This window comes from Mugil cephalus, chromosome 21 (assembly GCF_022458985.1).
Source record: "Mugil cephalus isolate CIBA_MC_2020 chromosome 21, CIBA_Mcephalus_1.1, whole genome shotgun sequence".
Taxonomy (NCBI): Eukaryota; Metazoa; Chordata; class Actinopteri; order Mugiliformes; family Mugilidae; genus Mugil; species Mugil cephalus.
Window position 1 is genome coordinate 16298447 of NC_061790.1, and position 25227 is coordinate 16323673.

Here is a 25227-nt window from a genome sequence, read left to right on the forward strand (position 1 = left end):
ATAACCTTATGACCTATTATGTTCTAATATTGTGAGGGTCTCCCTGGTGCCTCCAAAACAGTAGTGACTCATCAGAGAATTGACATGGACCTGCTGAAGGTATCCAGTGGTATTGGGTAACATAATGTTGTTAATGGGGGCTTTTGGGTCGTATGGGTTGAGGGGAGGGGCCTCAATTCATAGGATACTTGATCAGTTGGGGAGTGAATTTTGAGGTCAGGTCAACATCTTCATGAGTTCTTCATTTGAGTTGTTCCTGGGGATGGCTGCTGCAATCATTGCAAGTCATTGCTATGGGGTGCGGGTGTCTGCACAACACAACATCGAACTGACCCAAAATGGTCGAGGCAAGGCGTTACTCACTTCTCCTGTCAGTGGTCATAATGTTATGCCTGATCTGTGTTGATAAAGCTTATTGTTATAGGTCCAGTCTCTTCCGGGATGTGGCACAGCTGCCAGACAAAGTGTTACAGGACCGTCCTTACCATGGATTCATTCAGGTGACTAGAGTCCTTGATCTCATGGGACTTGAAGTGGACCTCCCACATAGACTCTGTGAGAAAGAAGGCCCAGCAGAGGTTGTACATCCTGTGTTTGCTTAGGAAGTTTAACCTGCCCAGCCCAGGCGCTCTACAAGGCAATAATCCAGTCTGACCTGACCATGTCCGTCATGGTCTGGTTTGGATCAGCCACCAGACATGACAGGGACAGACTGGAGAGAGCAATCAGGTCTGCGGAGAAGATTATGGGTACTGACTTTCCCTCCATCTAGGGTCTGTACCAGTTAAGAATCAGGAAGTGGGCCAGTAAAATCTCCACGGACCTCTCACACCCCTGACACAATCTGTTCAGACTCCTCTCCGCTGGCTGGCATTACAGAGCGCTGTGTGCCAAACCACAAAACAGTTCCTTACCCCGGGCTGTCACTCTGACGAACTCTGAGCAGTCAGAGAGTGCGTGACCATTCTCATGAACAATAACTCTTTATGAATTGTTACAGTTTAAGTCCATTGTTCATATCTGCTCCAGATCCTTATTTCCCTAGTTGTTTTATTCAGAAAATCTAATTTATGTTGTACAATTTTCTATTCTTCATGCTTATTGACGGGAGTCAAATTCATTGTATGTGCACACAAACTTGGCCAATAAAGCTGATTCTGATTCTGATAGTGTGTGAATAAAGCTAATATATGACCGACATGACACTGAAAGAGGAAAAACACAGAAGTTGAAGAGAGGTTGAAGTGAAGCACTAAATCAATATCAAACAGCCAACATGATGCCACCGGGACACAAAAAAATCAACAATGAGGCACACACACTTCCCACAATTTCTTGGCTTCCCTCTGCATGCTGCATTTGTAGGCTTGTGTATCACGAAGCCACAGTCAAACCTGGTGTTTTGGGAGGGCTTTAGTCTCAGCGTGAATGCACACATTGGCGTGTTTGTGAATTTAACGTCGGAATCACTGAATTTTGCCAACGTTAGATGCAACATCAAATCTAAACAACAAAAAAACAACAACCGAATCTCATCTTGTAAAATGAAAAAAAGCTGCCTAGGTTTCATGTTCCCTAGCCTTGATAAGAAACAGCTGTCATTTTTAAAGTGGATTGTTGTGAGAAAGCTGCGAACGTTACAGCGCGTTTTCATCTCTGATCCCGTAAACTCATGTAGGAGGCAGAGAGACAGAGAGAGAATCTTTTTGACAGTGTAAACAGTCGAAATTCTGGGAACAAAGTTGTGTGTGCATTATCTGCCTCGACTTATCCGCGCTGGTGGAAAAGAGCCAGGTGACTGGATGTGAGAGATCAAAGTTCTTGTCAGCCGTGCTCAGAATGGAAGCTGAAGCGGGTAGTTACCAAGACTCAGGATTTGCGTCCATCAATGTAAGCCTCGGCTGCCTTTGTTCTTCGCGGACCTCTGTAAACACAGTCATTTTGCTCTTCCAGCGTGTAATATTCCCATTTGATTCATATCCGCAGCATATTGTTTCATCTGTGATGTCTTTCCCGCCTGTGGAACTAAGAGGGCTAAGCTTAAGAAGAGCTTGTCCTGGATAATCAAATCCTTATCTTTGAAGAGGAAAAACGCTGGCGTCTTAAAGGACATGGTGCAAAGGACAAGCAAGGGAGCTTAACTTTTATTTCCCCCGCCTCAACAGTATCTGGCTGAGATTTCTTTTTTGTGTGTGTGTGTGTGTGTGCATCTTTGTTTTACTCTCTTCCAGTTTTGGTTATTATAGATAAGTTGTGTCCACTTTTCTCGTCTCTCTGCTCTAGATGGGATAGAAGCACCTGACAGAGAGCCAGCACCGCAGTCAGGCCTCGCTTTGCCTCGCCGTCCCTTTCTTTTCTCCATTCTGCCTCTCCCGCGCTCCCTTTTCTCTCAGCATAAAAGCGCAGCACCCGCTCTGTTCCAACCTGCTGTCCGCATGACAGAGCATAGGAGAGATGACGGAAAAGCACTTCGCCCAAGCTCCTGTGTTTGAAAGCCTTTTTCGGAGAACAGTCTCCCAAAGAATCCCTCCTTCTATAAGGTGTAGGAGCGAAGCTGGCAGCAGAATCAGGAGAGATCTGAACAGAGGAAAGCATTCAGCTTCCGAATACGGGCGTGTGAATTTAAAAACACCTTTTCTTGAGGCGATTCTGCTCTGCTCCCTTTCAAGGTGCAAAAAAAAAAAAAAAAAAAAAAAAAAGGAGGCCAACTAACTATACACATTAATTCTACTCTGCTAGGCTCAGGGAATCCAAGCCTACTGTGTGGGATGGAGAAAATAGAGGAGGTGGGGGGGAAAAAATCAAAACACTCCACCGCCTGCCTGACTAAATGATGGTGTTAGGATTATTGGGGACCACCAGTTCAGTGAAGCAGAAAATGGGAATATGCTTTTGAGGGCACACCAGTTTACTTGAGCAGGAACCGCAGGCTCCCTGAGAGACAGACGGGGCAACCTCAGCAAAACACTGAGCCGAACAAAGACTGTGCCGTACTGCACCGAAGGGTCTAATTGTAACTAATTGGAATTCATCACGAGCACAAACGCATTCCAGCACCTTATTGAATTCTGGATTCATAGCAGTCTGAAACAACTTTTAACAGGCTCAATTCAGCAAAGGGGAAAATTAATCACAGGCATTAATGGGCCTGTAATGAATTTTTAGTCCTGGCAATGCCGCCCATTCGAACCCTGTGTTGCTGGACAAATTCTCTTCTCTTATATTTCCTGAAGAGAAGGAGGAACCTAATTAGCCTCCTTTAAACAGGCAAGCATCTAAAGAAATCCATTATTTCTGTTATCCTTTCAATGTCTCGAAAGACTAGAAATTAAAGCAGACCGTGGGTGATCAGTTCCTATTAGGAACAGTATGAAAGTGAACGCTAAACCATCTCCAGTGGTGTTATTTTCGTCATGAAACACAAATTCTTTTTGCTGTAACTGAATAGACATATACATATACTTTTTAGAAATCTTTTTTTTTTTTTTTCAGACACATGTTTAAACATACCTGACATGTTTCAGCAGTATAGGCTCTTCTGTCTTCTTCTGAGGTGTCACTTGACGTATATATATATATACCAGCTGATATGTTGTCAGGTATGTTTAAACAAGCTAAAGTGTCTGATAAAAAAAAAAAAAAAATTCAATCACATCATAGACATTGGGAACTTTGTTAGATTCATGTTATTCTCATTTTGGAAGCCCTGTTAGCATCAACAAAGAAATTACACAAGGTTACGAAAAAAACAAAGTAACATTTAAAACATGTATTTTTAAGTAATAAGCACTGAACTGCAGTTGATGGAAGTTCATGAGCTTGTAAATCACAGAATTAAAGAGATCTCTTTATTAATGGAATTATGGGAGACTCCTCTACATTTATTCTAAACATTTTTACAGTTTACAGCATTGGTCTTCAACAGGGGGTCCATGTCCCCTAGAGGGTCTGCAGAGGTACTGCAGGGGGGACGCTAAATCATCTCAATAGCTTAATGCTGAATGAAAAATGATTTAAAAAAAATTATGTATATTTATAAATAGCACTAGGCCAAGTTTAATACAGAACACATATCTCTCCATCAGTTTGGGGGTCCTTGGCCTGAAAAAGATCGAAGACCCCTGCCTTAGGAGAAACCATGCAAACAAAACCACCGTTAAGCAAACCTTTGTGTGGTAGTGCTGTTCAAGCTTGTTTTATTTTTTCCCCACGAGCTGTGAACGCACCCCAAAATATGTAGGTCAGCCCCTCCCTGGTCCGGCCTGTCTTATCAGCCTGAGGTTATTTTAAAAACACCTGTGGCCTCAGAGCTCTGCTTTGGCTGCCTGCTGGGTGCTACAGGTCACCTTCTCCCTGACTCTGAGTGGTGTGTTGTAGCCTGCCTGTTGTCTGCCTGCTTGGTATTGGTGTCTTTCACCAGAGGATGTCATAAGCTCCTGAATGCCACAAGTGTCTAGTGTTGTCCATCTCCAGTCTTGGTAAAAGTTGTTGTTGAATGCAGTAAAGTTATGAATAAGATGTTTATTTCACTCTAACGTGAAGTGTGTTTCGTATCCTAGATGTGCAGCTGTTGTTTTGCCTCCTTTTTTATAATTTTAGTGTTAGTGCTGCCTTGCCAGGAGTGACCACCTGGCTATAGTTATCATTACAGCTTGACCGTGAGGCCAAAACTTGTTTATTGGGTTATAGCAACTGGTCCAAATTTTTTGTGTTTCAATCCTAGTTGTATTGACTGCTTTATTTTTTTAGTGGAGCTGGTTGCTGGGGTGTGGTGGAGGCTTGGCAGCTTAGTGTGGATTCCCTCACAGTGTGCAGTGGTAAGAGAACCACGACACCTTTTTTTGCACGTCTGTGATACACCCCTAGGTAGATTGCCTTCCCGCTGCTGGCCCCAGCTCATTTTTCTCTTAATTTCTATTTCTGGAAGTTATTTGGTTCATGAAATAAATCTAATATTCTATAGTTTTAACAAAAGGCTAGCTGCCCTCTTGTAAGATCAGTTTGATGTTATTCACACAGACGCTTCCAGTTCTTAATTAAAACTCAAATGAACTTATCCTTTTGGAACCATGTTTCTGTCTTCAGTCTCCCCAGGTGGTGTTGTTGGGTGTTTACCTCTGGTGGCTTGTATACAGGCCATCTTTACCCCTTAGTAATCCCAAAGTAAATACAAAAATGGAAAACTAAATGATACATACATATCTATTATAAGAGATTAGATTCAGTTTGAACAACTATGTAATTGCATGTCAAAAACAATCCAAGCCAATCCCCTATGGATTACTCTTTAAAAAATCAATCTAGAGTTGAATTTGGAGACTCTCCGGACAGGTGTCGAGTGTGATGGCTGCAGGCACAGAACAGCACCTACAGCCATTTGTGTCGCGTTTTGGCGCGTGGCTCAGGCTGAAGGTGCTTCTCAGCTGCAGCAGGCAGCCCTAGAGATAAGAGATGTTGTCTGGGATACAGATGTGTTTAGTCCTCATCGTCCTCTGCGCCCGTGGCTGCAGGCTATGTTGGCTCATCCTAACAGCAGAGCGGCAGAGGGGCCAGCTTTTTGCCTTTCCGCCTCTCCGTATGCTTTAGAGTGCTGCCTGACGAGTCCGTTATTCATCGCTGTCTTGGAGCACCACCTCAAAGAGCCCTGTGAATTTGCTAATCTCATCTTAATCCAGTCCCACCTGACATTCAAACATGTAGTCTGTTGTTTGCTTTACGAGGCAATTTCATTTTTAGCGTAATCTACAAAAAATAATAAGAAGAAAATGATCGAAATGGGTGCACATTTTCAAAACTGCTGCCCAAACTGATGCTGCTTGTGTTCATCTTCTTGTTTGGAAAAACTCTTGATTTTGGACCTCTATGTCCTAGCCCAGCTATGGCAAACATGAAAGCACCAAAAGCCTTTACATGGCTCTAATATTTTCCTGATGAATTTATTTTCAAAACTTTACATGGCAGCAAGCACCCTGCAACCAGATATTGTCTGTGTGTCAGATTCCGTGCTGTGCTAACTGGAAGAAGCCTGTGGAAGGAAGCTCTCCAAGAACAAGAAACTGGTGAGTAATAGAGAGCAGGAGATGAGAGCCATCTGCAGTAATACCGAAGCAGCAGAAAGCCCCTTAAGATGGCTGTGGCTCAAGAGAGGAGAACCAGTCAAAGCAGCTAGCTGTCTGGATGCACACCAGAAACAGAACAACCTCGGTGGGGTCGTCTGGAGGAGGGTGAATGATGTTGACAGACCAGAAACACAATGACAGGAAGGGGAAAACCTCACTGATGATATGTCCAGACTAAAGCGTCTGAGGTAACTTTGTTCCGGTTGGGCTATTATTTGGATTATGAGCAGAATACGAGCTCCAATGTAAATGTTAACTAAATGTCAACTTCATCTGTGTAGTCCTTTGAGTGTGTGGTGAATGACTTTCAGTGTGCAAAAGTAATTTTATTAAAGATCCCCACATATTTCTTACGGACCAGAAGACTAAGCTGCCACTTTCAGTTAAATAAGTCATCCAGCTGACTGGTGGCACAGTAGTATCCATAGAGGTCTGACACTGGAGTCACTCCACACCTTTGTTAGCTCATTGTTACATGATCTGAGATGATCCATCCGCAAAGGTGAATCAATACCATCATCACAGCAGGAAGCCTATTTGATTATAGTAAAACCAGAGTCAGACCTTCTGGCGTGGAGGCACCCGTTCACTTGCCACCGCCTCAGTACTCTGACCCCAGATCAGCTTTAATAACGGCCGATGTGTGTGTGTTTTGAAGTGCCGAGGTTCAGGTGAGCTGATCCTGGACCAGCACCTGTGGCGATGGCTCTATAATGAGCCACGGTGGGAAGCGAGTGATGAGGAGTTTCCATGGTGAAGGGGCCCGCTGGGGTTACAGCAGCAGCGAGTGGCTGGTAATCAAGAAGTACAGCCGGAGGCAGTGTCATGCTCGCTGGATTGCTCTATCTCCTCACATTATCTTCTCATAACGCAGCTCCACCTCTCTGCTCAGACACTACTCAGCAACACACAAGGGAGGGATCTCTGGAAAACAGCTTTGGGAGGAATTGCCTTGTCAACTCTTGTCTTACAAAAATTGATATGTTTGTGTTGGTAACAAGAAAGTTTGAGAACAAGTGGCCAGAAACTTTTCAACTATTGTGTGGGAAAAGGTGTTTACTTGAGGGGAGGGGGAATTCTGGGATCAACTGTAGCAGTTCTGGATATGGAAAAAGTTCTCTAATCAAAGTTTTACATTCAGCAGCATTATATATTTTGTATCACAATATTTAAGTCTTAGAGGCTGCACTAATCCATATTTTTGGATTACAAATGAAAACATGTTCTACAACTAACATGAAGTCGCTTACATTTCCTCAGCATTAAGTTGTATTCACGTCATTGTCATTTTACAGCATGCCTCTTGAACTATGTCAGAGAAGAAGAGGACTAAAATGTAGGATCCTCTCAAAGAAACAAGACTGGATGAAATAATAATGTTCAGTTTTGTGCCAGTTTCAATGAAGCTAACACAAAGTGCTGCAGAATAGGGTGGGGTAACCCACAAAAAACAAAAAGAGGCCAAAACTCAGAATAATAAGGGAAACACAGGCAGTAACCACAAGGAAAAACATAGGTAGCATATCTAGGAAAGAGCAGAATCAAGTAAACAGAACATATATATCCAAGGTGAGTGAACACAAATTCTAGGAAAGCCACACAAAAACAAAGTGACAAAGGAAGATGTGCATCTATATATACACTGGGCGCTAATGAGGGAACAACAAACAGGTGCGACCAGCCAGGCAGGAGCAAACAGCAGAGGAACAAACGTAGACAGAAAAAGGAAGTGCAAATAAATGAAAAACACGGGGTAAGAGATCATTTCAAAATAAAACAGGAAAATGGGAAAACCAAACAGAAAATCCCAAACTCTACACCATGATACAAATCTTATTTCTAGCCACAGAATTCATGCTGTTTTTTGGCAAAGGGTTCTGATAAACCCAAAATGGGCTGCATGCCCAGCAGTTAATGGCAGACAAAGGAAATATTTGCTTCACTGCCTGGCTACCAACTTTAAGTCTTGGTGGAGACCAAAACAGAGCTGAAAGGATAGCTAATCAGGCAGCCAGAGACATGTCTCCATATAATTGTCCATGCTGACGAGCGTCTGCTGGACACTGTGCGTGGATTTGGACTGCAAAACATTGCATATCATGAAAGCCTGTTGAGGGACTGTCTAGCATGATTGGACTCCGGATAAGCAAGATGGGTGTTGTACTTGTTTTAGGTTTCGTTACATTATATAGACGTGGATAAAGTGGATAAATACGTCTCCTAAGTGAAGAGAAAAGTGCTTTCAGTGTGGTGCATCTTGCTGCACAGTCACAGTACGTGCTTTCGTATTTTTATTGTGGTGTTTGCTGCTGACAGTTTGGACATAATCAATAAGGGGACAGTGTCTCAAATGAAAAACCTCCCAACAGAACAAGTCATCATTCCAGACACGTCTTTGTACCGTTGTCTCACCAGCGACTCAAATGGTCTGGTCATTCTTTCTACCGCAATCAATTGCTACTGAAACGCCTGGAAACTGTTCAGTGCGAAATGTATTTTTTTATTTATTTTTTTTGTGTTATTTTTATTCAGCCGAGCCTTCTTGATCTCGGCTTCAAACCATCGCATTTCTCCTCGGGGAGCTCACAATGACTCACATTCGGGCCAGGAAACCAGGAGCGATTGAGCAGTTTCAATCACACGCATGAAGACTTTTAGAAAACAAGATCAATCAATATCCACCTCTTAAAGTTAACTCACAAAATTTACTTTAATCGGAGCCGCCAGTCACCCTCAGACACTGAGTAACCATCTCTGGTGCTCATCAGTGCTTGAATGCCAATGTCCTGAAATCACTGACTTCAAACGGGCTGGAAGATAAACCTATAAAGCTAAAGACCGTCTTTGTGTGTCCCGAGAACGCCTCGTGCTCCACATTTCTGTGACCTAATTTCCCATTTCACACTGTCAATAACGAAATTATGCTACTGCATCAAAATGAACAGAACGCCTTAATGACCATGAGAGGAAAATCCTCGTCTAGTTAGCAGCACACTCTGAAATGAATACTTGCAGGCTAACAATAGGACACAGTACGGTCTTGGTCTTGTGCTTCCGTCTACACCTGATGTGTCCACTTGTTCTTTAGGGACACTTTTATGTCTCACAGAGTACTTAAGGACTATGAGAAGCCAACATGTTTATATAGTTTAATTAAAGAGGATGCTACAATAACGAGTTAAGTTTTACAAAATGACTCATGGTAGGGGGTAGCGGTGCAAAGATAAATGCAGAATATGTAGAAGGAATGGTTTCTAAACCCTTTAAAGACCAGTCACTACCTTGGAGTTCTTTAACAATGGGACACATTTAACCACATTAACATTTACTTAAAATAAAACAAAGATAACCATGGGAATCCAGGACACTTGGGCGCTTGAGCTTGGAGATAATTTGCTACTTCCTGGAAAGGTGTGCAGCTTCTTATCACTTTGTATCCAAGAAAGGCACCGTGGTTAGTCCTGTCAACCTCTCAGCAAGAAGGTTGTGGGTATGAAGTCGCCAACTGGGTATGGTCTGTGTGGAGTTTGATCTTCTCCTGGTGTTAGTGGTCGGGTTTCTCCAGGTACAAAGAATGCTAGAAGAATGTTAGGTTAATTGGCGATTCCAAACAGGCCATAGGTTTGCATGTGAGTGCAAAAGGATATTTGTCTGTGTTAGGCTTGTCATAGACCAGGTTACACCCTGCCTTTACGCACTGTTAGTTGGGATTGCTCTAGTACCCCATGCATCCCTCCAAGGATAAGTGGTTTTGAATAACTTATGTATGAATGAGGTTATATCCCATCAATCCACTAATGGTATAAATAATAGCCCAACACCTCATTACAAAAGAATACACTATCTTAAAAAAGCAATGGAATAAAACCTATAAGCTCTAGACTCTAAGGTTGGGTGAAGATCATCTCACATACTCTCAGACTACTACTGTACTTTCGATGACAAACAGATTCAATGTTTGTTTTCTGTGACGAAAAGTAAAGCCTTAGTCAACATGCACACAACATGAATCCACCAATCCACACACGGACACACTGAAGTCTGCTTGCATTTTTCCTCCGTTCCTGTTCAGGTTCTCTTCTCCAACTGTGTGGTTAATGTATTGTTTCCCTAATCCTTAAAGTGTGTTATGAAATCGTATTTGAGTCGCTTTATTTCAGGTGTCCCGCACACACACACACACACACAAAAAAAAAGCAGCCAAAAGCATACATCAAGTCTGCCGATTCTTTTTCTCAATTTCTCCTGGTGACAGAAACGTCTTGGAAAACAGATATGAGGTTGTAGCCAAAAACAGAATGGCTTCCCAGCAGCGGGGCCAATACATCACTGTAAATAATTCACAGAAGTAAAGTTAGCTTCCAGGGGCCAGCAAACGCACAGGCCAATGTGTGCTTCATCTTGCTCACTGCAAAATTCCCCAAAGGCACAACATTGACCCGGGGCAGCCATCTTGGGGACATGCTCCAACAGAAGAACATTACTTCTCGTCTTCCAAATGTAGTTTTTATTAGGTGCCAAAAGTGACATCCAAATAGGATTTTGTGCTTTACTTGTTCTTTATCTGGTGTAAATTTCAAAGTGTCAGTGCACAGGGAAGTTTGGATTACTTTAGTGTGCGTGGCAGCGTAAATCTAAAACTTGCACAGTATCTACATTGGCTTGGAAAGAGTTGAAGGCTAGGAACACAGTGAAAGTGAGCCAGCTGTATAAAGGTTACATGCCATTTATCATAAATATTCTTATGTCTAATCCAAGGCTAAATTAAGCAACTTTGTGTGCTAACTCTATATATGTCAGTCCGTATCCCCTGACTGCCACCTCTATACATGTACATCGGTGAATACCTCATTGTCCACTGATATTCGTTATATGCGTCAATGTGGTAAATGTCCTCTGAATATATGTATGAAAACATGCTGTATTATTCAAATATATTCAAATGTATAGCAAGCATTAATTACATTGCTAGTAAAATATCTGTCTCACTTAGTGCTGCATATTTCTACAACAGAGCTGAGCGATACAAATTTACATTAAAAAGCTCTTTGAGAAGCAACAAGCTGATTGCCAAGTTGCATTTATTCTTTAAAAATGTATGTTTTTTTTTTCTTTATCTGATAAGGTCAGTGCAGTATGCTAATCATATGCAGATTGTGGAGAAATCAAGCTTTTCCCTCATCACCTCCTTACCAGCCAAAACAGTGCAGAGCTGAGACTGTAAATCAGATGCAAAATGGAAGGGGAAAGGAAAAAAAAAAGACAAAAATGGATGTTGTCTTTTGCCCACACTTGGCCCAACACACAATTGCAAACCTACACAACAGAAATGTTGAGGAAGAATAAAAGACAAAAGAACTTAGGGCAGGTCCTTATTTTTAAAGCACATTTTCAAACACCACGCTGCTGAGATGTCACGAGTGACTGTCGTTGTTACTCCTAACAAGTTCCCAACAAAGTGGTTTCCACCACAACAAATCTGTGGCTGCGAATTTGGTCGTGCTTCCAAGCTACTTAGCTATAGTAAAAAGGTACAACAATCCCCCCTGTATGAAAAGGTATATGCATAATGAGGATGAATTACTCAAGTAAAGCACTTAAGAAAAGAACAATTGAAGTATACAGTTCTCATGGCCCTGCTTCAGTGTGAAACTCAAGAGTCCTCTTATATTCTTATTGCGAAACACAACATTATCCCAGTTTTTAATTATACGACAGACTCCCACCACTTATAATGAAGCGCGTTTGTCTCATTTTAACACTGTCCATGTGAGTGGCATTGTAAGTCAGCTGCCAGTTACCTCACTGCTAATGCCTTACATAAAAACATATGTGGAAGCAGTGAAGAAAAATGGAAAATAAATAGATTTTCTCCCCTTCTAAAACTGTTTGAGTGCACTGCATGAGTGCTGATAGTATATGTGCATGGTCTAATAATTCAGTCTTGTGTGGTTTTCCTTGTACAATAAGACTGGGAGAACTAGAGGATTATAAAGTCAGATCTTAGACTACATTATATACAGAATACTAGCTGTGCAAAATGTATAACATATAAATTGTTTAACAGTAGTCACTGTCGGGTCCTCTTTTTATTTTCAAATCGAAAATTGTGAGTCAGTGTTCCGGCTTTGTGATTCTAGGGGTTTCTCTCCATGTCCAAGACAAATCACCATCCAGTAAAACAGTTGGCTAAATAAATTAATGCCAAGCCATTCATAGTGTGAACAACAATGATTCTTTTGTAAAAGAAAAAACAACAGCAGCATGGATATTTACAAAGCTCGACCAGTGGCGTCATTTCTTCACTGATATTCGGATCACTCTGAAGTGTTGTTATTCCACTAGTTCATTGTGAGACCCTTCACCTCTTTGATGGATTTGGATCCTCTGCTCAAACATATAAGTTCAACTCTTATAATAAACAGTGTTTGAAAAAAGGGGCGCTTAAATATTAAATTAAAACAATATTAGATTCCCTTGAGAGAGGCTCAGTTCCAAAGTTGAACTTGTAGTAGTAAATTATGAATGTCAGTGGGAGGTGTCTAATTTCTGGAATGGGTCTTAAAATTTATGTTTCAGTTTGGCACTTAATTTTACATCAGAATTATAGATGCTCTGACTAATAGAACTTGAACGCCTCAATTTGAAAGATAGTAATGAAAGACAAACAAATACTATGATATTAAAATACAAACGATGTAATGGCATTTGAAGTTGTAATAGTTTCATAAATGCTTCATTTGACACAATTAGGTCGTATTATTTATATTACCACATTTTATTTATTTAACATTTGAAAAAAAAAACATTTAAAATTGATTTGTTGTGGTGTTTTTCGCAATGTTAAAATTTAAATGTGTTATGCTGAATGATGTATGTATGTTTTTTGCTATATACTTTAAGACTTAAAAAAAGGAAGATAAATGAAATACGCCTACACCACAGGAATGTAGAGGAAAAGTAAAAGACAAAAGAATAGTGACGGCTCTAGGGCACACCTTTATTGGTGAGGCAGGACCTTTTTTTTTTTTCCAACCGTATTACCACAAGGAACGGGCCGCCGCAGGGGACTGTTTTGGGGACAGATTCTCCGCTGAAGAATCATTTTTAATTCAGGTGCCCTAACTTATTTTATCAGCTCTCAGGACTGCTGCTGAGTAAACACTTTTGAAATTGAAGGTGAGAAAGCCCCTCTGGTTTTGAACATAAAAAATGCATCAACTGTGCGAGCGTGGAACACTATATCATTCCTGAAAACACTGCAGCTTCCATTTCAGCGTGCTACACTACTCACCCGTCGCTGGATGTAGTAAACCCGGTTCAATCTGTTTTGATAGTGAATCCAATTTATGGTTGAGAGCTTTTGCATATGTAGTATAAACGAAAGATAACAGTGTATTTCTTGGTAGATTATTGTGATTGTTACTTCGATATTTGAAAGGAGAAATAACATCTCCGCGCCTTCTGGCAAATCCCTTTGCAGCAGATTTGATTCTTTCACAGGTATAAACTGCTCGGCCCCTATTGATTTTTTTTTCAGATAGCTACGTGCACTGTGGCCTTGCACCAAAGCCCACACGCTGTTTGAATGATGACACTCTTAATACATCAACATGCCCATGTCAACCGCACTGATACCACCAATACTGGACCTGCTCAGCTGTGTAATGGGGCCTTTTGTGTTTTAGTCTAAACGTGGCAGGCTGATTGCCGGTGCAGGCGGGAGAGAATGGTGTCAAACAAGGCTTTGTTGAATCTCAAAAACACGCCGGTTTCATAAACGTGACTCTAGTTTGGATGCAGCCTGGATGTTTGGACAGATCAGCTCATCCCTGTCTCCTAGACAGGTTCTTCAGTCGGTCACTGCTAGTGAGTGTGACAGAGCCTCCGTGCACTGTAGGTACCTGTGATGTGGTGGAGGCGTCTGATTTCTCCTTTTCTGCTTTTGAAATTTACGATGCTCTGAAAGTCAAGGTTAACTATTTGCTGAAAAGAGCGACAAAGTACGTAGGTACAGCTACACTGCTTTAGTCATTAATTGTGCTTAGCTCCATCCTGCTGAGCCCAGGACTATTTCTTTAATCTTGGGTTCAAACTGACTTTGAGCTGACACATCAGCGCGCTGAAGATCCACGGCCGTGATAACTTTTGGCTGTAGTGACATGGGGGGGACCAAGATTGTTTTGTGTGCTATGGTGTGAGGGCCAATCTGAGCTGGGAGGATTTATCACTGCATGCTGGCTATTGATTTATACCAGAGAGCTTGTCATCCTCACCACCACCTCCACAACTACTATGCCTGTGGCCTCTGTGTGCTTGATTCCTCTGAGTGGTATCAGCTCCATAGAAGCTTCTAATCCCTCTATCTCTGAGACACAATAAGCCTCGTCTGTTAAAAAAAAAAAAACACAGATTGCTCTGTAATAACGAGTACGGGTTGTGTACAGTGCCGTAGAATAGTTGTTCAGCTGTTTTTTTCTGTAAATAATAAAGGAATGGACAGACCTCCATAAAGCTTCACATGCAGAGGGTGTTTGTATTTTTCAGAATTTGTCAGGTTGAACTAATTTGTGTTGTTCAGGGTCACACGCAGCATCTCAGTGGCAGGAGTAAAGTGTTCAAACACAAAAAAAAAAACAAAAAAAAACACATTAAAAACCCTCAGAGGTTAGACAGACACTTTTCCTTTCTTTAAACAGACACTGCTGAACGTACAACAAAGTGCTGCCAAGGCTGCACTGTTATTAAAATGTCCTACTGAGACTATTTTAACAGTTGAAATAAATGTTTGCTAAGGAGTCTTATAAAGAGAGTAAAACGATTGATTCTTACATTTACAAATGTCCCCAGCTCTGAAGTATTAATTGACTGTGTGCCTGTGGTTGTCGACAATGAAATTCTATAGCTAATAATAACACTCACACACACACACACACACACAAAAAAAATACCTAAATGTAATTTGATAAAAGCAGTAGTAAATACCAAACATTAAGTCATTAAGTTAATTGATAACCGGGATAAGGTCTCAAATTTCTTCTAAGTGTGTGGAGCATAAATCCTGAACGCTGTCAACGTTGTTCTGTGACATCTTTCCAACACGCAATGTAAATTTTCAACTGGTCCATTATTCACAAACCCAAAAGGTATTCATATGTATGTCTTTGTAATAATACATAATGCATTTTATGTTATTTTTGAACAGTTGGCGAAGTTATTTCAGTCAGGAGTGACTTCCTTCTGAGTGAGCAGTGAACATCAGAGGAATGTGAGAGTCTTTGGACCAAATCAGATTTGAGGAAGGGAAGCTGAGGTATTGCATAGTACAGGAAACCCCCTGGGGTCTGGACACTGTTGGCAGTGATAAGAAGAGAATGCTGGGATGAGGTGGCAGCAGTTTCAAACTGAAACGGCATCGGACAGACGTAGAGGGGAACAGATACTGAAGTTTGACAGCAATGGCATGATTGATTGATTGATTGATTGACTGAGATGTTGGTAGAAATCTGGATGGTAAAGCTGGGAACTCCCACAGTCAGCTGATTAGCGAAGCTGAAAGAGAGAGCTGTGAATGAGTAATGATTAATGAGTAATGAGTCCTGATTCAACTTCCACTGAGCCTCATTAGTAGTCTGGAAGATAGCCCGACTCTGCTCGTCAACAAAACAGTAATCTGGTCTGGAGTCACTCCCTTGGGAACTGATTATGCTCTGGCAAAGATCTGCCGGGACACTTATGTCATTTGGGTGGGCTTTCTGTGGTGATGGTCAGATGAGTAACAGCGACATAGTCCTATGGGTCATCTGAGCGCCATGAAGTTGAATTTGTTTACAACAAAATGTCTCAGATTGATTGGAGGACCATCCAGTTGTGTGCAAAGGCTTTATTTTTGTGAAAACACCACGGATTGAAATCCAAATTGTGTGTTATGATAAGAATTGCGAGGCTACAGCAGGCTAACGGAGGGCCTTATTAGAAAATTCTTCAAAATTGGCACAATCTAGGATATTGTGGCTTGAGAAAATATGAAATATGAATGCTGTGTATTGTTACTACCAGGCTCAAGGCCTAACTCTTCCTCAAATTCTCCTGTCAGATCGAGAGGTGGAAGTGGGTCAACCAGAACTGTTGCCCCAACAGAGGAAAGTGGTGAACCAGGAACTGTCACAGGAGATCGAGCAAAATAAGGGTTTAACAAGTGAATGTGACGCAACTGCACAGACTTCTTCCAATCAGGGGTACAGATTAAATCGTTCAGTTCTGACACTTTTCAGGTTACTGTGTAAGGACGTGTGAACTTTGCCTGAAAAGGAGAGGCAACTAAAAGGTCTTAGTCTGGCAACAAAGAGGGAGGCCACACAAAGACATAACTGTCAAAATAGTTTATCTAAATCAAAATTATGACACAATGATTATTAAAATAGTGTGATGTGTAAATCAGATGAGTCAGTAATGTCAGCCATGACTGGATGGGTGGATAGTGTGTGTGATGTGATGCATGTTTGGGGGTGCGACAAACCAAACAAAGGAACGGGCTGAGGAGGATGCGTCACCACCTGAAAGCCACCATCAGACGAAAAGGAAGAGAGTGGGAGAGATCGTCACTGCATCAAAGTTAAAGCGTCCTTGGTTCAAACTAGCTGGGTGCATGTCATCACCCTTGCTTTGTCCCGTCTATTTCTACGATCTTTCAAATGAACAGGACAAATGTGCAAAAAAATACACCTAAAAAAATAAATAATAACAGGAATGAAACAGGCAACATGGCTAAAGGTCACATCTTACCTTTATTTATTATTTATTTTCTATTCAGTTTTTCAGAAATTGTTTTCGAGAAATTCTGCAATTCCAATTAACTGACGGAAAACATAGTAAACGCAGCGTCCTTGGTCCTTTCTATAGAACGCTTTGAAATGTGTGGTGATTAGGGCCGATGGAGAATATGAAATGAAATGAAAGAGTGAAGCGTTTCATCCTCGTCCGACCTGGGTTTGTCGGCTAATGCGCTGGTGGGGGGAAGCTCATTTCCAATCCGTGACATTTCAAGCATTTCCCACCAATATGCCACCCCGCTGCAAACGGTGCTCGCTGGCCATGTTGCTGCCATTTAATTACCAACACCTGCCATTTGATTATTTACACCTGTTGCTTGCCTAATGAGATGCTTGTATTGTGACAGCCCTGATTAAGGCGGCGCCGGCTCTCCTTGCTGCAGTGGTGCCTGCCTCCTCCGTTCTGCGATGTCCGAGTCATTTAGTTAACCCATCTCTTCTGCTACCTCTGACCCTGGAGTTAAACCCATCAATATTTTCATTTTTCATCTCCAATAAATGTGTCAGGCGTTCAGTGGCTGTGTGGCCGCCCATCTGTGACCCCTGTCATGAAGCGAGGGCCGCGGGAGCATCTCATTCGTCTCCGAGGCCTGCGTCTTCATAACGCGGCGCCTGATAGGCGTTTTAATAGTTTTCAAGAGATTAAAAGAAAAAAAAAAAGATAGTTTCCGAGCAGTGACGTATCAGGCTGTATCAGGATCTGGCTGCAGTTCTAAATATTGACAGGACACGCAGCCCGCAGCTGACAAGCCCCAACGTATATCCTCCAGGCCCTTGTTGTGCCGCCTGCCCCGGACCAAAGCTTTGTTAAGTCACCTGTCAGATAAAATTACTCCAGTGCCAGTTGCGCTGCGAGGTGACGGCAGGGATCCCGGGCCGGGCAGACGTGTTGCGGAAACGTCGCCGGGGAGGGCGTGGGAGGGAGGCGCGGTGCACGGGCGCCTGCTGTTAGATCTCACAGAGACACTTACACGGATCCACTCTCGCCGTCATATTGTGGCCATAATCCAGAATGACACTTTAAAAAGAACACCCCGGCTTCATTAGCGTGCTGACAATACAGCCCTATGGCCTGTTAATGGTGAGCTCTCATAGGCTTGGCAGTGAGGAAAAGAACTTTAATCAGTGTCTCACAGGTACTGCAGTTGCCAGGGATACTACATTAAAGAGAGCATACAAAAGGACTAATGGTGTCCTGTTGCGCTTGTTGGCTTTTGGAGTCCATTTCAGTTCCAGCATTCATATTTATGGAGTCCAGGGCCCCAAAAGAAATTAAAAACCCCACAACATTGCACTGGAAATTGTATATAACATGCAATGAAGCAGTATTTAAATACCGCTAAGTCACATGCAGTGTATTATAATAATTACTCAGCTGGTTTGTAACTGAATTCATTACATAACTACATTTGGTTTTATAACTTAAGTTTAAAAATAACTGAACTGCCAGTTAAAACGTTTCATCTAAGTGGCATTTTCTGCTCTGAATGACTGTTGTCGAGTTTAGGTTTTTATCAGGAACGGCTTCCCCTGATTGCACGTGAAAATTGTGTCGCTAACAGATCCCCAGTGATTGTAGTTGCAGGTGGGCGCCACCCACAGTTGGTGATTTCATTCAAAGTGGGGAAACGTCTCCACCATTGTTGTTTTGTCTTTTTGGTGGATAGGGATGTCCGTTATTTTGGGATAATTAGAAGTGGAGTATAACTATCGTAAGAATAAGCTCCTGGCAAATGAAAAAAAATGGATGGTCCCCCCAATACTGTCAACTCTTCCATCCACCCACAGGATTTAATTGACCAGGCAGATCTTTGCAGGATTCAGTTCTCATGGGAGTGACTCCAGACCAACTCCAAAAGTTGGTCTAGTTAACTGGAAGGTACAATATTTCCTTCTATATTGGGTAACAGGGCATACTGTATATATATGACTCTAGTAATGTACTGGCAAGTGAAGAAAAAATGTACAGGCTGTGCTTTAACGTTTCTTTTAACACACTGCAGTACATTTTCCAGTTACCTCACTGCTAATGCCTTACATAACAAATAACAAGTTACTCTTAGATCAAACTTGTGTGGTTTCGCTGTTCTGGGGAAACAAGAAACTATATATATATATATATATATATATATATATATATGTGTGTGTGTGTGTGTACAGGAGTGCTATTCAGCTCTTCATCACCTGCAGTAAACTATGGGAGGAAAGTTTTGAGCCATCCCTGGAGCGAAAAAAACAAAAGTCCATCAAGGACTAACGCCTGATCTTGTGTCAGCTTTGTGGTATGTGCAAAAGGGTGTGAAAGAGAGCGCAGATGCTCACTGTTTTGGTGGAGGCTGAGTCTGAGCGAGAGGATGGTTCATGAAATTTGAAAGACATGTTCATTGATTTTGTGTCAGAGCAATGAAAAGTGATCCAAGGTTTAGTCCACGTTGACCTCTGTTGTGTTCACAGTGTGAGGAGTTTTGAGGGGTAAAAAGTGAATTTGGTATTGAGGAATGCACAATACCAGCGGAAAAGAAAAGAAAAAAACAAAAAAAAACATTTGGATGTTTTCATACTGTGATAAACATTATATGTGATGTTTTGTGCTCTAACAAGTACAAATCTCACAATATGTGGTAAATTTGTGGTGAGATGTTAAAAGAAAATGTACATAAAGCATGTATCACAACAAAAAGGTCAAAATTGTGCTTACTTTAAATACATTTTTGACTCTATCCCATACATTTAAATCTATAGAATGAGTAGTGATATGATCATTTATCATGAAAAGGGTGTTCATTAAGGTAAAATTGTAAAAAAATTGTTGCTTCATTGAAAGCAGAGAAATACCGTGAAGGTTGCCTTTTATCCTGAGAAGGGGCTGAATGCAGCCTCAGGGGGGTTATTGTACAGAGTTGTGAGATTGTGTGAGAGATCTGAAGGTTGTGTAGATGGAAAAAGCTGCAGAGTAAATATAGTTTTTTGCTGGTGAGTCAGCAAGAATGTAACTAGATGAAGATAGCAAGATCTTCCTGGTTGTTGACTGGAGGACAACTGCAGGCTCTCAGCCCTGGAGGTGACGTAAGAACATCATCAAGACTGCTGGAAGAAGGAGGGTTTAAATGGAGAAGGGGGGTGACAAGTTGGTGAGGCTCAGGCATATTTAAGATGAGCACGAACACAAACACTAAAGACACACAGTGCGTAGCCTTCAGATGGAAATTGCAAGCCTATGGTTAGAACACGGATGTGTACACAAAAGGCAGGAAATCCAAAGCTGAAAAGAAAGGGGCTTGGGTATATCAACATTGACCTCAGATATACTGTATTCTATATAATTAGTAATTGTATAAAATTGGTTACAATATATTAGCTCATATTAGCTCCACTTAGATAGCTCGGCAGGATTCATGATGAATACAAGAGAGGTTATTTTTTTCATCAATTGTGGATTTCACACAGGCTCCTTGTGTGATTCTGACTCAGTATCCAGGTCCAAATTCCCCGCATCATTCAGCACCAAGCTCACAAGTTCCATTTGAAGGCAGCATGTATGTTTAACTGCAAATATATAGTCTTCATCGGAGTGTAATTGCGCATACTTTTCCACAAACACACATCATGCATGGTTCAGATAATCAAAGGATCCCGTGAACTGATCAGCCTTATCTGAGCTTACTTTTTTAATCTAAGCCAATCAGCTTCTTAAATTTTGCAGAGTAAACTCAAATGTTAATTTAAATTAGACGAATGAGTTTTACTTCAGTAGCTTCAGACTGTAGAAATTAAGCAAGCACACTGTCGCTCAGCATTATTCATTTATGTGCAGCTTCACAGAATTAAGTCCACAAAGTAAACATGAATTTAAACAAATTTTCAAGTCAGGCACATATTTTTTGGTCGAAGGTTAATTGACCAGGTTTAACTGTATGTGCAATGTAATATAAAGACCTTTAGTGTTCGATGTGGAATCTTGGCTGCAACATTACGACTATCACACTGTGTCCTGCAGATTTGTGAAAACTGATGCAAAGCATGTGCAAACCATGCCTATAAGGTAATGTCTGTCAGGGACTTATTTTGTATGAAAACCCAAAAATAAATGGTAATTTGAAAACTAATTTAAGCCGATTCCCTGATTCACAACATGTAACAGATGAGTGGCAGCACACTGTGAACCATCTTCACACATGTCCAACTTCCTGATATTGATATTATACATAAAACAGTTGTGATTCATCAGAGAATGTACATGGGTCTGTCTGGAAACAGGATGTTGCTAGAGGGAGCCTTTGGGTCCTATGAGGGGTGGGGCCTCTGTGGATCACTCCACAGATACTTGATCAGTTTGGGGTCTAATAAATTTGGAGGCCAGGTCAATACCTTGTGCTGTTCTTGTTTTTTGGAGTTGTTCCCAAAATGTTTTTGTGTGTGTGTCTGTGTCAGGCTGCATCCTACTGGGGATGTCTGCTACCATCAACATTGAACTATCACAAGATGATCAATGTTGGTTACTTTTCTGTGGTTTTAATGTTGTGGCTGATCAGTGTAGTTTGTTGTTCTGGGAAAGTTTCCCTGCCATGTCAGTTCTGGTGTGAACACAGCAATCATATTCTATTGAGGAAGAAATCAACCGAGTGGAGCCCGTTTGGACAGCAGGATCTCAGTGGTTCATTTGAAGTGAGAACTCGTTACCTACAGACCATCTAGGACTACTTGCTAATACTCATATAACCAAGCAGTTTACTTGATGCAGAATTGATCTTGTGCGTGTCCAGAAAACATCTCGCACTTCCGAGGTGTCTCCTCAAAATAAAGATGCTACATCAAACACTGACGCTCCAGTTTGATTGAATTGTTTCCGGAAATCCAGTTTTCCTGCAAAATTAGTTTTGAGAACATGTCTGAGTACAAACTGAACCAAAGCTCAGAGCAACATTGTATCACGCATTTCATCAACTACAGTCTGAATCTGAAGTGACGATTGGTGTGGAAGCACTCTTATTCTTGAAAGACTGCTGAACATTTAGAGACGGTCCTATCAAACCACAATCTATCTTGACAATGCCCTATCTCCACTGTTACATGACTGTGGCGTCACTTGTGTTTCCTGCTTCCAGGAAAATCAATTGTTCATCATTGTCTGCAATCAGATTCATTGAGTTACCGCACAGGAACACAGGATGCAGAAGAAAAATCGAATCCATGCTGGCAATGAAATCAAAACTCAATATGTTGGTCAGTTTTTTTATTTGTCATGACATCCTCATTGACCGGACTACCTGGTTTGAGATAATGAAACTACTTCTGTGAGGGACCACATAATATTTGAGCTGCAGCTTGACATTCTTCTCTTTTCAAAAGTGAAAAAAAAAATAAATAAATAAAAAAATATATATATATATATTACTGAAGCCTTATTGGATGGTGTTTTTACACAACACAATCAGTTTGCAAATGTCCATTACAGATTTTTATATCAAACACACAAAGTTCGAACATTCTTTTCAATTAAGGAAATATTAGAATAAACAGGGTTTGTAGCTGTTAGAGATTCCATTTAATCAGCTTCTGAAAGGAACGGGCAGAACCTCGGGTTCTCATCTCGACCTTTTCTAAGATAGAAATGATCTTTTATTGGATGTTGATGATGTTAGCTGTCTGGGGGCCAGACAGAGAAGGAGAGAGACACTGTGGGGGGAAAGTAAAGTGCAGAGAAAATGAGAAAAATTAAAACGAGAAAGGGCAAAATGAAGAGTATTAAAAAGAGAGATAGAGTCTGAGTGGAAGAATAACCATCTGTAATCTCCACAGATATCTTGGCTGGGAGGCACACAGAGGTCCTTTGTCCTCCCCTAGAGTTCTGTCTCTCAAAATGATCGGCGTAACCTCATCCTGGGGCGCCTGGTATTAGTCAGCACTTATTTTCCACTGAAGCGTCTACCTCTGTAATGCTGTTGGTTGTATTCTGTCCAAGCTCTCATGAAAAGCATCCAAGCAGCTTTCTTCAGACAGGCCTGGACAAGCACATGAGTGAATAATTGAGGGCTTGATTTATGAATAAACAGCATGGTTTGGTGGCGGTGTGGGTAATTCCCTTATTGGTTTTACCTCCTGATGAACTCTCAGTCATCAGTAAAGAACTCCTCACCAGTAATTACGCGGGATAAACCCTCAACTCGACAAATGATGGATTCGACTGTTAGTCGCAATGCGTGCGACTTTGTAAACCTGAGTACACCTTAAAGTAAAATTAAACAAGCTGTAATATATGTATGGAGAGCTTTTTCATATGTAAAAATCTAAAAGCATTAACGTAACAGATGGTTTCTAAACCATCTGTTTTGTTCCTGTGCTCCTGTTTCATAAAATAATATGGAATGTGTTGCAGTGACAGACTTAAATTACTGACTCGGGGTTAACCTTCTTGTATAAGCTGTTTCACAACTTGGTGTTTGATTAAAAATCTAAAATTATTTGTTGTTTGCGCCGAGTTTCAGGCAATATGTCGGGCCATCTGTTCACAACGTAAACATAACATTTTTAATTAAGATGTAATAATATTACATAGAAGTTTCATTGACCGGCAGGCAAGATTGAATATGCAAGTTCTTTGAAAGCTTATTTTATTTCGTTCGTTTAAAATAGTGAAATGGCAATATAATCTTTGGGAGTGAACTTTGGCTATATGCATTTTCAAATCCTAGGACAGACAATTGCCAATGAATGCTAGAACAAGGATTACGTACTGTTTTACAGCATATTTTGATTGTATTTATGTAGTCCTATTCACCAGGTAGCCTGTTATTCATGTTTGTTCCCTAAGGTTTGTAACACTATGTGCTTATCGAAATGGGACCGAAGACAGTGCGCCGCATCCCATCGCTTCAAATGTTCATCCTAGACATTTCTTTGAAAATGGGACAAGTGCTGAACCACTGAATTTTTAGGATTCACTGTAGAAAAAGTAGCTACACTGCCTGTTTATAAGAAGTCTTAATTGTAGAGATAACACTGCACACACAATCTCAACAGATTAAGTGTTTAAGTTAGAACAATATGAAAATGAGGGCTAACTACGTTGCTGCAAATGTAAGCCTTAATGCTGTCTTTTTTTTTTTTATCGTAATTGTAATAAAGCTAACGTTAATAAATGCTCGCTAGGTAGTTACGTCTCTGTGGCTAAAAACGGAGACGTAACAAAAACTAGAGCTCCTAAAATTGCCTCTTGAAATTGCTGAGTCAGTGTAAATTCTGAGTTCCAAGTCAGTTGTAGATCTGTGTAAAAATGTGCAACATTACATTAGAATTACATTACATCATTTTTTAAAATTATGTCAAGGATTGAAATTATACATATTTAAGGGTGTAGGTGCTGTAACAGGTACTTTGTTGTCTGTCTTGGTGTCAGCTGCCAGCAACAGATCTTCAACAGAATTAGCCAGAAGTGAGGCCTTCCAAGATGGCGACACCTGGAGCCACCATGCTGTGCTTCTAAACCACTCTTCATGAATCTTGTTGATTATGTCTTAGAGGTTTCGTCCACCTGTACATACCACCAGTGGTTACAGCTGGTACAAATGTTACTGTATTAGCCAACAATGTCTATGTTTCAGACAGTCTACAGTTTCAGACATTACTTATACAGGTAGACCTATAGCTCGTTCCAAATAACTAACCTTCAGTTGGACATTATTCTAATGCTTCATTAGCTTTGCCTTTAGCCAGTCAAAAACACAGTTTTCAAACAATAGTTTAAAACGTCTAGTAGGAGAGAAACTACAGCTGTGAGTAGAAACCAGACAACTAATCTGATGTTTCAGGTTCAGTAGCAACAAGTATTGTCATATCAGATCAACATCACCACCTGCACAATTGAGTATGAAGCATCAGAGTTAGACTTATGAGGGAAACTACTTGAGGGAAAGTTGATCTTTTTTATCAGAGACATTAAATTTTCCCTCCATGTCTATCACAGTAAATCACACAGCTCTACACTGACGGCTAATTAAAGACCAACGCAACTTTTTTTTTTTTTTTAAACACCTCGTAATATCCTTCTTTACACATTTGGTAATTAGTCGGAATATGCCATCAAAACAGCCCTACCATTTCGTTTTTAATTACACCTGAGAGGATCAGTGGAACACAATACAAGGCAAGCTCCATCCTCTTTTATCTTTAATAAGACTGCTGTTCTTTTATATATATGTGTCAGGGAGAGCTGCCAGCCTCCTGCAAAGCCACTCTAATGATTCTCCTAGGTGGCAGGCACTGCAGAAAACTGAACC